This window comes from Petaurus breviceps, unplaced genomic scaffold, assembly GCF_028583685.1.
Source record: "Petaurus breviceps papuanus isolate PSGF00001 unplaced genomic scaffold, PetGlider_PUasm1.0 419, whole genome shotgun sequence".
Lineage (NCBI taxonomy): Eukaryota > Metazoa > Chordata > Mammalia > Diprotodontia > Petauridae > Petaurus > Petaurus breviceps.
This window is the reverse complement of record NW_027186324.1, coordinates 4,459,564-4,477,381: the sequence shown is the minus strand read 5'-3', so window position 1 is coordinate 4,477,381 and position 17,818 is coordinate 4,459,564. Positions and strand designations below refer to the sequence as shown.

At 40.1% G+C, this 17,818-nt stretch overlaps 1 long non-coding RNA gene across 1 annotated transcript; it reads right to left on the bottom strand.

Moving 5' to 3' along the window:
- Positions 1-8,264: 8,264 nt before the first annotated feature.
- Positions 8,265-15,674, bottom strand: LOC138171192 (uncharacterized). Its single transcript, XR_011170819.1, has 3 exons — positions 15,471-15,674; positions 11,674-11,736; positions 8,265-8,446 (listed from the first exon to the last, which is right to left on the bottom strand). It is a non-coding gene; the product is annotated as an uncharacterized lncRNA (long non-coding RNA).
- Positions 15,675-17,818: the final 2,144 nt, after the last annotated feature.

Genomic DNA, 17,818 nt, shown 5'->3' with positions numbered 1-17,818 from the left:
ATGATTTTTTCCTTTCTTTGTATTATTCCTAGTGCTTTGCACAGTACCTACAACAGAGCAAGAACTTCATTAAAGGCTTGTTCACTGACTGACACTGCCATTTCTCACATAGACTTCTAAAGCATATAGGAAAATATAGATAGATTCCTGGGAGATGTTGGGGTCCTCTAAAACAAATTAAGGAAAGGAGAGTGCACTCACACCCAGGACACATGAATCAGAAGAGAAATTTAACATTCCTCCAAGGCCAGTTAGAAGCCGGTGGCCCCAAGAAAGAGAAGGAAAGAGTTTTTTTAGGAAAGGTTTTGGGGGGTTCACTTTTAAGAGGTTGTTTTGGAACTCCAAGGCTTTTAATTTTGAGATCCACGAGCCACCAAATCTTATTTACCAGGTGCTGAGAATACAAAAAACCCAGGTCTAAGAGGAGGTAATTTCAGGGACACTAAAGGAATAAAAACTATAAGAAAAATCTTATATGAATTGTCACCACTGTACCTCATACTATCCAGCTAAAATGATGGTGAAACCACTAAGGATGATTTATTTACTAATAGGGACTCACCTCATCATCTAGACTTATGTGATGACTTATAAGATAAATATGTTATCCTATTAATATCTTCTTTTTGCCCTTTTTTAACCTTAAAAGCCGGTCTTTACTAGAATATGAAAAGGTGGAAAAAGCTTAGTCCCTCCCTCCAATAATCAAGTTCAGAGGGCCTATGTAAGTGTGCCGGGAATTGTGCTCAGTGCTGGGAATGAAAATACCAAAAAAAAAAAAAAACCAACAAAAACAACCCGCAGCTCTTGCCCTCAAAGAGCTTTCAATCTGACTAATGTTTAGTGTGAAGGTATTTGTAGAACTTATATGGGATTTCAGGCCACCATAAAGGGGTGGAGGAAGGGAAGAAGGGGGAGAAAAATTTGGAACTCAAGGAATTATGGAACTGATCATTGTAAACTAAAAGTAAATAAACTAAAAACAACAAAAAAAGAAAAAACAACCTAACAGAGGAAGACAACTCGAAAGGAAGCTGAAAAAGGGGGAGGGCAAGGACAGGGAAGGCATCTGATGCAGAGACATATGAAAAAAGCCCGGAGGAGTGCAGCTGGGTGGGAAATGAAGACAGCTGGCCTGAAAGTCTTAGCAAGAGCTCTTCACTTCCGTCTCCAATCAGAGAGGGCCCAGCGGCAGAAGATACGGATGAGGTGTGAGGCTGGGTCTGATCTGATTTGGCAGGATGATAAGGGTCCTGGGCGAATGGTGGACAAATCCAGAGGAGTGAAGCCCAAGTGATAAATGAAGGGAAATGAGATCCACAGTGAGGATAAGCTACTGTGGCATCATTACGTTGGCCAGGTGCAAAGGTGTCATTCCCTCTAAGGTGAACAAACACCAAAATCCCTTCCTACTTTACATCTCTGCCAGTTCCAATCCAATCACCAAATGATATTCCTCAAACATTCATTCTAATACTTAGGTATGTTTTTAAAACAGAATGAGCTGTCCTGGGAGTTAAACAACATCCGAATTACTTAAGCAGCAACAGCTTGGGGAAAGAAAGTAAATTATTTGACATTCAACTGGGTCCCATCCAGTCTGAGTACCTGTAATTCTATGAATCTCATTTCCCTGCCCAAGAACTTGAGGTAGTTCCCCATTATAGAAATTCCAGTCATCTAGGATCCAGTGTCTTCTCTAGACTACAAAATTCTGCCCACTTGTTCATTGCTGTACTTGTTTAGTCCCTGTACCATCCCACTCAGTCAACCCCACTTTTGATTCCCATTGCTGTGCCTTTCACATTCTATTGCCATCCTAAGAATCCCATTGACTCTTCTAGAATGGACCAAGCCCATTACTTTCTTCAAATCCTTGTTTGTTTTTTTCAAGGCCAGGATAAGGACATCAACAAAGATATGCATGGCATGAAAAGAAGTTAGGCCAGTCATGCAGTGCAAGGGCAGGATAACAGATAGAAACTTGAGTGGTAAATCAATATCCACAAAATTGAAGATTTAAAGATGGGATTGTTAGTCCTTTGTAATATATGCTTTACTCGGAGAATAATATTTTAAATGCATAAAATACATAGGATTACAAATGCAACATATGTTGAAATACACTTATAAAAATATCTGAATACACAGACACTCACAGACCCCAGATTAAGAATTCCTAATCTAGAAGATAGTCCTTAATGTGAACGAACAAACAAGTATTAAGGGCTTTCTATATGCCAAAAACTGTGATAAATGCGAGGAATATACACAAACACAAACCAATATTTGCCTCCAAGGAGCTCACATTCTAATGGGGGAGAAAATATGTACATAAATACAGTTTTAAGGATCATAAAGGCAAGCCCTTCAAGCTGAAAGCAATAAAGGGAAAAGTCTTCTATGGTGCCATAACCAGAAAGGCAATATAGGTTCATTTTACTTTCTGAATCAATACTTCACCATAAGTACAGCTCTACTTTGAGGCAAATATGTGTGTGTGTGGGCGGGGGGGGGGAAGTCTACCAGAAGAGAACAGCTCTTTATCATTTAAAAAAACAATAAGGGGGGCGGCTAGGTGGCGCAGTAAGTAGAGTGCCAGCCCCAGAGTCAGGAGGACCTGAGTTCAGATCTGGCCTCAGACATTTAACACACACACACACACACACACACACACACACACACACACACACACAAACTGGCCATGTGACCATGGGCAAGTTACTTAACCCCAATTGCCCTCCAAAAGGCAAAAACAAAAACAACAAGGTTGTGGTTTTATATCATTTCCTTTCTGTAAGGCGTAGAGTTTTGACAATCACAGGTGATAATCTTTGGTTTTCTAGAAGTGTAAACTTTCCCAGGTCTCTGTTTGCACCTTCTATGGATCCATATGCCAACAAAGACCAAGAAGATGAGTGAAAGAGGAGCCACAGCAATTCCCCAGGAAAACCTAGGTTCTGGAAGAAGCCACAGAACCCAATTACTGTGCGTGGAGAGCATTCTCTGATTATCCATCATGAAATGGCAATAAATGTTTGCAAGGGGTGGATTTTTAATTATTAATAAAATTATTTTCTTAATATTAATTATATAAAATTTGTTAGTTTATTATTAATAAAAATTAATTGTGACATTATACAGTTATGACTTCAAACCTCTGGGCTTCAAGTTCCTCACCCGTAAAGTGCATCTAATGTTCCTATCCCCTCCTTCATAGGCATTTAGTGAGGAGGGGAAGAATTCAATTCTTGCCAATGGAAACTCCCTCCATCCATGCAAACTGACAACTTGTGTATCACTTATAGTTCTTGGGCAGATATCCATCACATTGGGTGGGTTTTGATTTGCTCATGACCACACAACTAATATGTTTCAAAGGATGGACTTAAACTCAGATCTTCCTGACCAAAGCTAGTCCTCTCTACCCATTGCACTTGGGATTTTGAGAAAGTTAACTGAGACCCAAAATATGAAAAAATCTAGGATTTGAGTTGTTACAAATGTCAGACATTATGCAACGTGCATGGAGAGCTCCTTACTTTTCAGTTCCTTTAGTTTCCTTATATTAATAGAAATTATAACAAAATTAATTAATGAACATACAAGTGAATCACCATGGCTGAAGTAGTCACAGCTACCATTTCCATACCAAACTCATAGTTTTCAATTCATTATTTGATCACAATCTCTAACCATTCCAGAATTAGCATTGTCCAAGGCTGATTTCCCCCCAAATAAAGTTGCTAACACTTTGGGCATAAGGGGGATAAAATGTAGATTTCCTGACTAGAGTTTCATTTTTAATATCTGAGATCTGATGAACAATGGAGGACTATTTCTGGAGTCCTATCTCTGGAGAGAAGTAATACATATTTTAAAAGGGTTTCCAGGGACCATAAGTCATTTCATGATGAATGTCATAACACCAGTGCTGTACATGGATGGAGCATTTTAGGGTTACAAGGAGATTTACATAATAATATTATAGGTAAGCTGAGGTTCAGAGACACAAAATGACTTGTTAATAATTGACAAAATTAATAAATTAAAAGTTAATAAATGAAATTTAAGTTAATAAATGACAAAACCAGAATTTAGCTTTATCCTTTTTATTGTTAGTTCTTTGCCCTTTTCCAGAGCCAGTTCATTCCCTTGAGTCTGAATTCACATTTTGGAGTCTGATGGTTATTTTTTTGTATCTTCCACACCATCTAAAATAAAGTAGAGATCAGGTCAACACCAATAAGCAAAGAGTAACGATACAGCTTCCAGAAGTGAACTCTGGCCCATTTTTATTCAGTCTGGCTTTCTGCAGTAAAGCCGTGTCTAATCTGTACAATTGCCAAATTCACTGAGTAGTGTGTGAGCGCTCAGAAAAAAAAAATTATGTCACTAACCTCATAAAGAATGATAAACATTGCAGTTTGCTTTTCTGCTGCGCCCACTTCCTCTAATGACAACGATAACAAAATGTTCCCTTGTTTCAATGACTTCTCTGTGTGTCTTATTTACTTGCCCTTTCTAAACCAAAGTCTCAGTCGTGAAGCTCCTAGAGCTCTCAGGAATATCTCAGACTCTCAGCCTTCAGAAATAGGACACGGAACATCTCCAAATGCCACTCTTCCTGAGCCTTTCTCTTGACCATGGCAGGCTTGTCCTCTCAACTGAAAGCACTTTAGCACTTTGCAAAGTGTAAGAAAGAAACATTCTACCTTTTTCTAAATATTAGCTTGCTGTCCTTTAAACTTTTCATCCTAATTCATCTCCCCCCATCCTCACCCAAACTCCAATTCCCTATCCAACTCTCATATATAAAAAACTGTCTAAAATTAAGAATATTTATTCTTCCGGAATATAATCCCTTAGTATAATCCATCAGTTAGAAGGGTAAAGGACTCTTTAAATCAGAGGTTTCTTAACCAAGGAGTCTGGGAATAAATTTCAATGGACCCATGACTTAGATGGGGGAGAAATTACCTCTTCATTTTCACTAGTTTTCGTTTTCCTCTGTAAATCTATGTATTTTATTTTATGCATTTAAAGCCATTATTCTGAGAAGGAATTCATAGGTTTAAGCAGACTACAAAGAGGTCTGTGATACACACTGCAATATTATAATTCACTGCAATAATGTCATGGAAGAAAGTATCTGAGAGACTGTTATGGAGATAAATAATGATGAAACTTCTTCTGTGTGCTTCATAGGCACATCCAGAAGCAAAGGACAGAATCGATCAACCAATAAGCACTTCTTTAGCACCTGTTAGGTTCCAGGCACTGTGTGAGATGCTAGAGATATAAGGACAAAAATGAATCAGTCCCTGCCCTGAAGCAGCTAGGTGGTATAGTGGATACAAGGCTGAGAAGGGTGTTAGCAAGATCTGAGTTCAAATCCAGAATCAGACACATACTAGCGGTGTGATCGTGGACAAGTCACTTAATCTCTCTCTGCCTTAGCTTCCTCACCTGTAAAATGGGGATCAAAAAGCACTCACCTTACAGGAGTGTTGTGAAGATCCAATGTGATAATACTTGTAAAGCACACAGCATAATGCCAGTTATATAGTAGGTGCTTAATAAATACTTGTGCCTTCCCCCCTCAAAGAGTTTACATCCTACAAAGGAAGTCATCCTGTACACATATGAGCATATGGAAATACTATTCAAAATAGATACCAGATAAAGGAAAATAGGGTTCCTGGGATGCATAAAAGCAAATTAAGGTTTGACCTCCTAACAACATTATCCCCAAATGGAATGAGCTGAAAGATGGGGGTGGGAGCGGGGAAGATTCCCCCTCACTGGAGATGAGATGTTTTCCCCTCACTGTTCAAACAGAGGCAAGATACTACTTTTCAAATATATTAAGAGTGGGGACTACTTTTGGGGTGTTAACTGGTCTAGATGGCCATAGACAGTCCTTCTAACTCCCATTTTTTACAATTCTGTTAATTCATCACCAGAGAATTTGCACTGTTTGCTCCCTGTGGGTGAGGATCCTTACCTTCTTTAACTCTTGCTTGCAAGGTCTGGTATCCCAATCTGTTCTTGGCAGTACATATAAATTCAGTGTTCAAATCCTTCTTTTCCACTGAATTAAATATCAGAGGCACTTCAATATAGCCCGTGTTGTTTTCGGAATATTCCCTGGATGAGAAAACGGTTTGCAAAAAAAATGTGGGTTTGAAAAAAAAAAAACAAATTAAGCTTCATAACAATCATTCTGATTTTGCAAGAATTTATTAAGGAGGGGTGGCTAGGTGGTGCAGTGAATAGAGCACCAGCCCTGAAATCAGGAAGCCTGAGTTCAAATCCCTCAGTATCCTTGCTTTTTTCAGTCATAGTGCATCCATTTGACTGAGATCAAGTGTAAAGTTTTTAAAGGAGTATTTAACCCAGTGAACATGGGTTCGGGTTCGTTTGATAAGCTTAAGCTCTTGCTGAAGCTCATCTATGGCATGGGATCAAAGAGACTACAGTAGCCTTGTTTTAAGTAATGAAAAGTCCATTTTAAAATTTTTGGCAAACCACATTCATTAGAGTCAGCAGCAGCTAATTTGGGGAAATCTAAGTGTGCCTCTGACAAATCTTTTGCACGTTAATGGACAGTTTTCAGCCTGCAGCTGAGTAGCTAGGGCAGACAGTGATGACCAGAAGAATGCCTCCAACTCTCTCTCTCTCTGAACCTGCAGAGACATCTAGCTAGCTTACATGTTCCAGGACCAGCAGCTACCTATTGGAGCCAGGGACAAAACACAGTTTTGTGATCTAGACCAAAAGTGGGGTTAGGAGCCTGCAATGCTCATCCAAAGAAGGCAGCAAGCAGACCATGCATGCCTAGAAGGTACCACTTGGAACCTGCTGAAAGTTTGCAGCTCAAGGGTCTGCTGCCACCACTGAGATCCAGGAATAATATATCACTCAACACTTGGAGAAAGCAGTGACAGACCCAGACAATACAGATCGTGGTAACACAGGCCCCCACGTTTCTCCCCAGAAATGTATAGATCCTTGGCCCTTATATCAAGTCCCAATTCAGGAAGAAAGACTAGAAGAATGGCAAAACACAAAGGGAGTATTTAATAAGTTGTACAGAACTGTCTCCAAGTTCATCAATAGTAACTAATTGCTTGCCAAATATTTCTTTTAAAAAATATATAGAACTGTGATTTCATTTGTAGAGAAAATTCCTAGTGAGGAATCCCTCCCTAATAATATCATAGATCTGCAATCCGCAGCCCTTTGACAACTTGTAAGCTAAGAAAACTACCTGTACTGATAAGTTTTTTCTTTTCATTACTCTGATGCAGCCTTTCTCTCTGGGTTACTCTGAGGCTCCTTTTCAGTTGCTTGCCAGCAATGTGCAAACTACAAATTAATTTTCTTCAATCTATTACAGTAGATTTATGGACCATTAGGGCTGAAAGGGACCTTAGGGCTGTCTCCATCTACAAATGAGGAAATGTAGGGGGGAAAGATGACTTGCCCACAAAAGAGTGTAAAAGCAAGATGTCCTGAGTACCGGGGCAGTGGCTTTACCTCTCCTCCAGACTGCCTCATGCAGACTAAATTACACTCATGATATTTGGTTAGGCCATAAGGACACATGACTGAATGTGATGACCAAGACTACACTTACAATTTTTGACTTTCAACTGGCCTTCTCTCCATTTCCGTTTAAGTTTCATTCACTACGGTGGAAGAAAGCTTTTCAGATTTCTTTTATTTTGAAAACCAGACTTTTCTCTTTAGTTAACTTTCCCACGCTGATAGGAACTGATACAAAGTAAAATAAGCAAGAATCTTAAAAAAACAAACACCAATATATACCATAACCACAATAATGCAAACACAAATAAAACAACAGAAAACCTGTAACTAAATATTGAGTGTCTATAATGAACAAGGTTTGCCTCAAAAGAAAGTTATAAGAAAATTACCTAATTTTTTAACCTTCCTTTGAAGATATAGGGGACTATAGACCTAGAGTACTACATATAATGTTTTCTTTTTCTTCTATATTGTTTCATTTCCTTGACTTTTTCTTCTCTCTTTTCTTTCTTCCTTCTCTTGTTTTACTCTTTCATGTAAGAAATTACTTTGTGGATAAGGAGGGGTAAGAATTCAGTAGGAAAATGTAAGGGAAGCATAAACAAAAGATTGTTTTAAATTGCTCTACAACTACTAACATCCCTTTACAACCTGTAAAAATTAAATTTGATCTCTTGCTACACACCACTCCCAGAGAAAGCCAGTCACAAAAGCTGATAAGAGTGATGAGATTCTAAATTCTGTCAAGTGAGCTTCCTGGCGCCCTCCCTCCTTAACTCATCCTTCTCTGTAGACGTTATCCATGCAAGTGTCATTTGCTATCTATCACAAAAGCATTGCAGACCAGGAGCCGAGCCAAAAAATGCTTTGCAGGGAATTATCAGTTTTGAACCTAGATAAAGAAAGACAGATTAAACAAAGAGTCACAGAGGAGCAATTTAGGAAAAGAGAAAAAAAAACAAGAATAAACAAACACTTCCTGTCATAGCTTCCAAAAGGGGCCTTTCGCAAGTATATTCACCACAACCAAGTTTCTTGAGCAAAATAACCATTTTGGGGGCACTTACTTTTTAGAAGCATCTTGGCCACTCAAGTCTTCTTTTGCACAGAAAAGCTAGATTCCTCAAAACAGTGCCTTAAAACTTCCAGATTACCTATTGAGTTTCCCATCTCAACTTAGTTCCATTGTTGGTCTATATGCCAATTTCTAGCATGGTTTCTCTACAATCATAAAAATATATAGCACTTTAAGGTTTGCGAAGTGTTTATATATATATATAAATCACCTCTTTTCATCCTCACAACAACCATGGGAGGTAAGTTATTATCATCATCTCCATTTGATAGTTAAGTAAATTGAGGCTGGAAGAGGTTAAGTGAATTACCAAGGTCACACAGCTGGAAGATTTGAACTCATTTCTTCTGGACTCCAAGTCTAGCATTCTGCTCACTGGACCACCTAGCTGCCTAAAATAGAAAGGATTAGGAAGCAGAGATAGTAGAGGTGGAGTGTGCTGAGTTGGAGAAAACAGATAGAGGGAATGAGGTAGTATTATGTAGCAGACAGGACATGGAGTCAGGAGGGTCTGAATTCAAATCCCATCTCAGATTTTTGCCAGTTTTGTGTGCCTGTGCAAATTATTTCACTTCCCTGACCTTTAATACTTCCTTTGTAAAGGGAGGGGGTTGGAATAGATGGTCTCTTCCAGTTCTAACTCAATGATGCTATTATCTGTTGAAGGCCCCACTCCTATATCTCTCACTGGGGGAAAAAAATCTGAAAAAAAAAGAAAGAACTTTCTTTTGTTCTTCCAATCAGTTTTCTTTTCTAACCTCTCCACATTTTAAATGCCACACTTCTCAGTTTTATAATCACTTCCCCATTCTGTCATCTTTGGCTCTCTTTGAATTAAAAGAAGAAATGATTCCAATATGGATAGCCCAGACTTCTCTGTCCAGGTTTTGCTGCCTGTCATAAACCAAAAACCAAAGACAACCTTTCTTTTGTTCTCATTCTTTGGGTTCCCACACTTAGCGCACATCTTAAAACACACACACACACACGCACACGCACACGCACACGCACGCACACACACCTTCCCATGTCCTAACTGACCCAGATGAAAGTTGATGTAAACCTAGGGAAACATGGAGTTTTGAGCACTTGAATGCCAAACACCAGGTTACCAATTCCCAAAAGTCTGCTTAAAATACATTCTTCCCAACCATATACACTTTGGAGCTACCAAAAAAGAATATGTTAATTCTAAAACGGAAATGAAAAGCAGGTCCCTAGAGAAGTTATATACGTACTATTTACTGTTGTTATTTAGTTGTTTTTCAGTCATGTCCAATTTTCATGACACTTTTGGGGTTCTTCATGGTAAAAATCCTGCAGTAGTTTGCTATTTCCTTCTCCAGTTCATTTTACAGATGAGGAAACAGAGTTAAGTGACTTACCCAGGGTCACATAGCTAACTGTCTGAGGTCAGATTTGAACTCCTTACTCCAGGCCTACTACTATCTACTGTATCACCTAGCTGCCCACATAAATACTCTGGTAGCCCGAAAAAGTCACCACTATGTGTTTGGGCCACATTCAAACAAGTCTATGTGTGTCTCTTAAGTTATACGAACATTGAGCCTCCTTGGGCTGGCTCTACACTCCAGCAACTAAGAAATGAATTGAGTTGGCATTTTCACGACATTAGACAAAGAACTGATAGGTTTTTCCTGTGTTGACTCTTTTTTTAAGTAACACATAGATTGAGCTTTCGCATGACTCTTGAGAAGACAGAGAACAGATTGCATTTGTTCTAGTCAGCTCTTAGAGCACTGTGGACCATCATTAAAAACTAGAGTGCCTTGCTTAACACAATGTCTTCCTGGTAAAGAGTGTAGAGGGACTATTTGTATAAAGAATACTTTTACCCATTAACAATCCTGCTTATTCTTTTTGCAGAAGAAATACAACTGGATCCCAATTAATGCAAATAATGAATCCCCTGAAAGAGTTTCAGGTATTCAAATTCATAGTATTTGAAGTTATAATCATGCCAAAACTGGTTCCAGCCCAATGGAAATATGCATTACGAATTCAAATAATGTGGCCTTTCCATGGGATTCATTATTTACTCTAACTGAGACTGAGCTATAATCTTTCAGAAAGGTACATTTTTGTGTCTTTGTATTCCGGACATCCTTAACCTTTATTAACATTCAACTCTGATACCTTACTATGGTTTGGAGGTGTCTGGGTCCTCGAAGACCCTGCCTGCAGAGTGGAAGCTCTGACTGGTGCAATCAAGTGTGAACCTAGTGATGGATTGTGTGGAGGTCTACTGAGGACCAACCTGGCTAAGTGCAGGGAGGCTCTTCACCAAGCTGGAGTTCAGGTCTTAGCCACAGCAACTTGGAAAGACCTTCTACTAAGCCCCAAATGGATAAAACTGTTGGATGCTGAAATAATAACAATAACAGCAACAATGATACTAGCGTTTACATGGCACTTTAAAGTCTGCAAAGCACTTCACAAATATTATCTCATTTGGTTTTCACAATAATCCTGGAAGGTTGGTGCCATTATTATTATTCCCATTTTACAGATGAGGAAGCAGACAGAGATGAAGCGACTTGCCTACAATTACACAGCTAGTATTTGAGGCCACATTTGAACTCAGGTCTTCCTGACTCCAATTCCAGCTCTCTGCACCATGTGACTGCCTCAGTCAATGCCTAATTAACTGAATCCTCAGGTATAAAGTAAGGGAGTTTGACTAGATCATTGACCCAGCTAGTCTGGGTTAGGGGGGGTTTACCTCTTTTGTGTGTGTCCTGGATGCCTCTGGAAGTCTGGTAAAGTCTATGGACCTTCTTTTCAATATTCTTTTTTAAGTGATTGAAGGAAATGCTAAACTTCAGTTAGGAGTGAGTTAAGTTCAAAGATGAAACTTGTCCATGGCCCCTAGGTGAAGAACCCTATTCTAACTGGTCCTTCCAGCACTAAATCTATGATCTTAAGGCTAAGAAACAAGCATCAAAATCTAAGCCTGTTCTTACATTATTGCAGGGAGTACATTTGAGCGCTTTGGGTTTGGAGAAGTCATTGATGGGCCTTACCAAGAGAAGTCAAGATAGGCTTATTAGGTCCAATAATCACTGGCATGGTCTCCTCCTTTTTTTCTGGGAAGGAATGAAACAGATTTCATTAGGAAACTAGTATTTTCCGGGAAAGTCAAAGTGTTAAAAGAGAAAACAGCTGTCATTTCCATTTCCAGCCAGTGGCTAAGTTCTATTGTTTGTCTTAATTATGTCCTACTTTATTCCCCGTACATAATACCAGATTTATCCTTTATCATGCAAAGGAAACAGTCTCTCCACAAGACAGGAGCAGCTTGGGTCTCTGCCTTTCCCAGAACAGTAATTATGAGTAAAGGTCAATCCTAAATACACATGTGACCCACTCTCCTTCTGGACACTGGCAGACAATTAATCATTCCCCATCCTCGTCTTTGTTTAATTTGCTACATTTCTGTCATTATTATGACAATCATAATCATAAAGTTCAGCTACAGTTGTTAAAGTAACTAGCAGCCTTAACCCCTCCTATAGATAAAATTGCCAAAAAATAAAATAAAATTTTAAGTGGTCATTAGCATGATTCATCAATATGAAATAACAGTTTTCTATAATAAAATACCAGTCAAACGTCGGGCAGATGCAAGCCATTTGGCAGTCTTGCACGAGGATTAACAGAATTGTTCCCTTTAACATAGGGGCTCCTCAGTCTTGTTTGTGTTGTGGACCCTTTGACAGTCTGATAAAGCCAATGAATCCCTTCTGAAAATATTATTTTTAAAAACATAAAATAAAATATATACTATCATAAAGGAAAAATACATCAAAATATAGTTATCAAAATATTTTAAAGTTCATGGACCATGGGGTGGCTAGGTGACACAGTGAATAGAGCATCAGCCCTGGAGTCAGGAGAACATGAGTTCAAATCCAGCCTCAGACACTTGACACACTTACTAGCCGTGTGACTTTGGGCAAGTCACTTAACCCCCACTGCCCTCCAAAAAGAAAAAAAAAAGTTCATGGACCACAACTTAATAACCTCTACCTAAGGGATATGATTTGAGAGGAGCCACTGCAAAATTCACCAGCCTGCAAAAATCTCAGCTGTCCCTTAATGCTCTCCCATACCTAAAGTTCCCAAAACTTGATTCTTGTCTTTGAACTTTGAAGTGCTATGGCTCAAGGAGACCCTCTGTCAAAATCCAACCTCTCCTGGAAGGTAATACATAAACCATTCATTAACATCCAGAATTAATTTACCAGAATTCTAATTTTGGGCAGTAAAAACAGATTCCCAAGCGAACGAAACACTAGGCAGGGAAGTGCTGCTGAGAGAGAGTAGAAAGGAATGGTGTACTGCCAGATGAGATGACCCTCATGTGGACTTTCACAGGGCATCTTACTTCCTCTAGGCAGCCAGTGGGCAACTGAATACCTTGAGTATCAGGGAGGGAGGGCAGACCAAATAGGTTCCACCAGTGGGTGAGATGATGACCACAGAAAACGTCGGGCCATCTAACTTTCCTCCACTTAAAGGGACATTTCAAATAACAAAATGTATAAATGCTGGGTACCATCTGATCAATGCATTTAATTGTTTAATACTACAGTAACTGGCTCTATATAGACAGGTTTCCTTTTCCTTCCATTCCAATCTACTACCAAAGCAAGCACATAAGAAATCAGCACGCCCTGTCTTCTTGGTTTAAATCTTGGCCATATTATACTGTATAAAATGTGAAACTACTGCCCCCTCGTGTTCCTTAGCAAAATTGCACCGACCAGATCATTTCAGAACCAGTTCTATAACCCTGGTGATGGCAAAGACAGCATCTCTGTGACCGGTGTCTAAGAATGAGCTGCACTCTAAGAAGATGGTACAGATTCAACAGCTCCACAGAATACTTCCTGAGTGACCTTGGAAAAGTCGGACCCACCCCTGCTCTGACATTCAGTTTGTCACTGAAGAATAGATGTCACTCAGAATAGATGATCTCTAAGAGCCCTTTCCAAGTCCGACTTTGAGTCACTATTTATAGTCGCATACTATAATTATTCAGAAACAGTGTGGCATTAAAGATAGAAAGCTGGATACAGAATTCCAAACCGTAGACTCAGGGTCTACCTTTGCTACAAAGTGGCTCAGTGACTAGCCTCTCGAGGTCCCAGGCAACAATCTGTGACTTCAAAGTTTCTCGATTCATCATTCTCAGTTGTGTCCAACTCTCCGTGATCCCATTTTGGATTGTTTTAGCAAAGATACTGTAGTGGTTTGCCATTTCCTTCTCCAGCTCATTTTACTGGAGTGGATTTTTACTCATTTTACTTATTTAAAGGAAATTGAGGCCAACAGTGAAGTGATTTGCCCGGGATCACAAACAGGTTAGATAGGTGCAGACAATGGTAGTTTATAAAGCAATAACAGATATAGATACAGATATTCAGCACTTACTATATCCCAAAGAAATCTATCTCTTTTATAAAATGGTTACTCCCAGCAGTGATTCAGATTCACTGGAAATGAAAAGAATATTGTGGGCTACTCTCCGACAAGAATAATGGAGAATACAAAGTCACAACTGGCTAGTTATGGCCCTGAAAGGAAAGAAGTTGCTGCTAGACGTATCAATAGATAAGTTTGCTCAAAATAGAAGATCCCACCATATTCTGGGTCTCTGTTTCCTCACATTTGTAAAATGAGAGTTGGACTAGATGACCTAGTTTAAGGTTCCTTCTGATGTTAAATCTATGATTGTATGGGACAGGGACCAGACTAGTGATTTCATTAGTTCATGGAACCCCCAGGGGAGGGGACTGTTCAAATCAGCACCTTTTGTGAAATCTATAGTCTTAAAGAATGGCCTAGAGCATTGAGAGATGAAGCGTCTTGCCCAAAGACTCAACCAGTATATGTCAGAGACAGCACCTGATTCCAGATCTTCTTGGCTTCCAGGTCAGCCCTTTATCCAGTACTGTGCTGCCTCTACAACATTATAATTCCATTCAAATTACTGGATTATCACATCTAAAAGCGTCCAAAGCTGTACTATAGATTTTTTTTTTTTGGCCTTTTGGAGGGTAATCGGGGTTAAGTAACTTGCCGAAGGTCAAATCACTAGTTTTTTTGTGTGGGTGTTAAGTGTCTGAGGCTGGAACCGAACTTGGGTCCTCCTGACTTTGGGCCGGAGATTTACTCACTGAACCACCTAGCAGCCCCTGTACTATAGTTCTTTTATTCCTTTCTTTTTGTTTTAAAGCAATTGGGGTTAAGTAACTTGCTCAAGGTTACATGGCCAGGTGTTTCTGGGTGGGCGTTAAGTGTCTGAGCCCAGATTCGATCCCAGGTCATCCCAACTCTGGGGCCGGTACTCTTACTCACTGAGCCACCTAACCACCCCTTGTACTATAGTTCTTGATGTTGATTCATGCCTTATATGAAAAACTATTTCCCCAGTCTGTATTAATACTTTGTATTCAGTGAAGTTAGGATTAAGTCAGGTATACACTAGCTCCTTCTATTCATACCATTGTCTCTTGCATTTGTATGATGTTCTCTGCTTTCTAAACATTTCTTACAAGTGACACTATAAAGAAAATATATCTCTCTGGAAAATCCTTCTCCCTGACTCTCTTTATTCTGTCTCTCTTCTGTCTCTGTCTCTGCATCCCCCTCTCTCTGTCTCATTTACTCATTTGGCTTTGCCCTACACACCCAGGATAGTGGCAGAACTTCAGGGACCCCTAAGATCGCAACTCCCCAAACTCATTAGTAAATACAGGTAAATACAGCTGGAGTAAAAAGAAGTAAAGATCGTACATGTGCTGCCAATACTTACTGATGACGTGCAGCTTAATGTGCCTGGTGATGTTATACCTCACACCTTCATAGACAAAAGGCAGTTCACAGGTGTAGTAACCAGAGCTGTCCAACCACACATTGTTTATAAGGCAGTACAAGGATCCTTTCAAAACGGAAAACTTCTTGTTGCTTTGGTCCAAAAGAACCGATTCCTTTGAGAAATGTTTTTAAACATTACCCTGTATACTTGCACGTGTGTGAACAGAATCATCGTTAGCAACTCATCGCTTTCTTCACCCTTATACCTAACAGGTGCCATGAGCCAGACACAAGGCACTTTGGACAATAGCAGAAGATCTGCTCCTGTCACGTGCCGAATGTCCCTTCTGTTACATGATCGTGGAGAGATTTCAACAGAACATTCTGGATGTTTGGGGTTTTTATTTTAAGAATTAAGGCTGATATAAATCTTGTTGCTTGGGGCGGCTAGGTGGTGCAGTGAATAGAGCACTGGCCCTGGAGGCAGGAGGACCTGAGTTCAAATCCGACCTCAGACACTTAACAACAAAAACTAGCCGTGTGACCTTGGGCAAGTCACTTAATCCCAATTGCTCCCCCCCAAAAAAAAGCAAAAAAAAAAAAAAAGATAGGGTAGGTAGTGTGGGTGTAGAATATCTCATATACTGTCAGGTGTGGTTCAAGTATTGCTTATTTTTGTCACTTTTTCCTTTTTTTATTCTCTATTATAAGGGATGGCAATGACTAGCTACATTTCATTTTGTTCTAAGGGATAACATGACCAGCTAAGTTTCCTTCTTTTAATATGAAAGGCAAAGAAGGGGAAAAAAATCAAAAAAAAATTTTTTTTTAAAGCTGACGCTTTAACAGGGCTGGAGTAGCAGGTCTAATCTTCTGACTACCAAGATCGGAGTTCTTCTCACTGCCCCATTAGGGGCCTGGTGTCCAAGGTGGATCCTAAGGGAGTGAATAGATAAGCAGCTGAGGAAGTCAGGCTATGGAACATAAGCTATGTGGTTATCTTCTGGGGTGGGTGAAGGGGGGGTTGGGTATTATGTTTATGAGGATGTGGAGTTTTGAGATTGGTGAGGTCCTGGTAGCTCAGATTTCTTCTCCACCCCTGTATCATCCCATATCCCATAAATGGTTCTTCAAATCCCAACTTCCTCCAAGAACTTTATAGAACTACTAAGAAAGAGGTGACAGTTTTCTTCTATAACTCCTCAATCTGGCTAACTAACTTAGGGATCCAGGACCTCACAGCCCTCAGCCTTCTACTACCTTCACTTCTAAGCTAAAGAGGATGTAAAATTTAATTGTGATTTCTAAGTCGGATGTCTGACTTACAGGCCTGTTCTACACTCTCAGATGCAGAGATAATAGCAGAGAAAGGTGGATTGTAGTCTGTCAAGTCTTATGCCAATGGGATGGGAGGCTTCAATTGAATAAATAAACCATCTGATCTGGTGGCTGAACTCAGAAACATCAGGTGTGAGGAAAAATCTCCTTTAGTCATTCATTGAACTTCGAAATTAGGACAAGTAAAAATATTTCCCTGTCTTGGGAATTTTTCTCCCACTGTGTATGTGTGTATGTGCCCTGTATATTTGTGTCTGCACAGTGTGTCTGACTGGGAGCCTGCCCAAGCACAGGACCCGCCTCTGTGTCTCTCTATTACTCACTTTCAGTGACACAGGTACTTGGTGTGGTGGATGGAAAAATTTCCTTAAGGGGAGGGAAAGGGGAAGGCAGGAGAGGAAAAGAGTGAGGAAGGGGGAGAGGGGAAGAGGGGAGGGAAGGGACTAAGTTCAAGGAAACACAAGAGATCTGAGTTGCCAAGGTTGTCTGTCTACAATGACTCCCCTGACACTCAAATCCTGGCATCTCTACAGGAAGAGACCCTTCTCTTCCTGGTACAAACCTGTTAGGGTGTGGTGAAAGGGTCCAAGTTTGGGCCCTAGGGCACCAAGCTGGCTAGCCCCCTCATTCTGGGGAGACATAGGTCCCCTTGTTCTCTAGGAAGCCCAGCAGGAGTGAGAGCTGAGGTGTCAGGGATGGATGCCAAACTTCTGGCAGCTTGAGCCCAACCTCTGACTCCTTCAATACAGGCATCTTGGGAGCCCAGCTAGGAACTGGGAGGTCTGGGATCCTGCCTGGATTTCATTCACCCCTGGGGCACTGGTGGGGAAGGGAAAAAAAAGGGAGGCGGGTACATGTGTTTTGCAGGTAGACAAAAATATTTCAGATGACAATATTTCTGACAGAAAAATGTCAGTGCTAATAATCTGACTGGTAGAAGAAATATTCTGGACCTGAGGTTAGAGGGAATAAGATATCACTGAAAAGGACAAAACTAAGGGGCAGCTA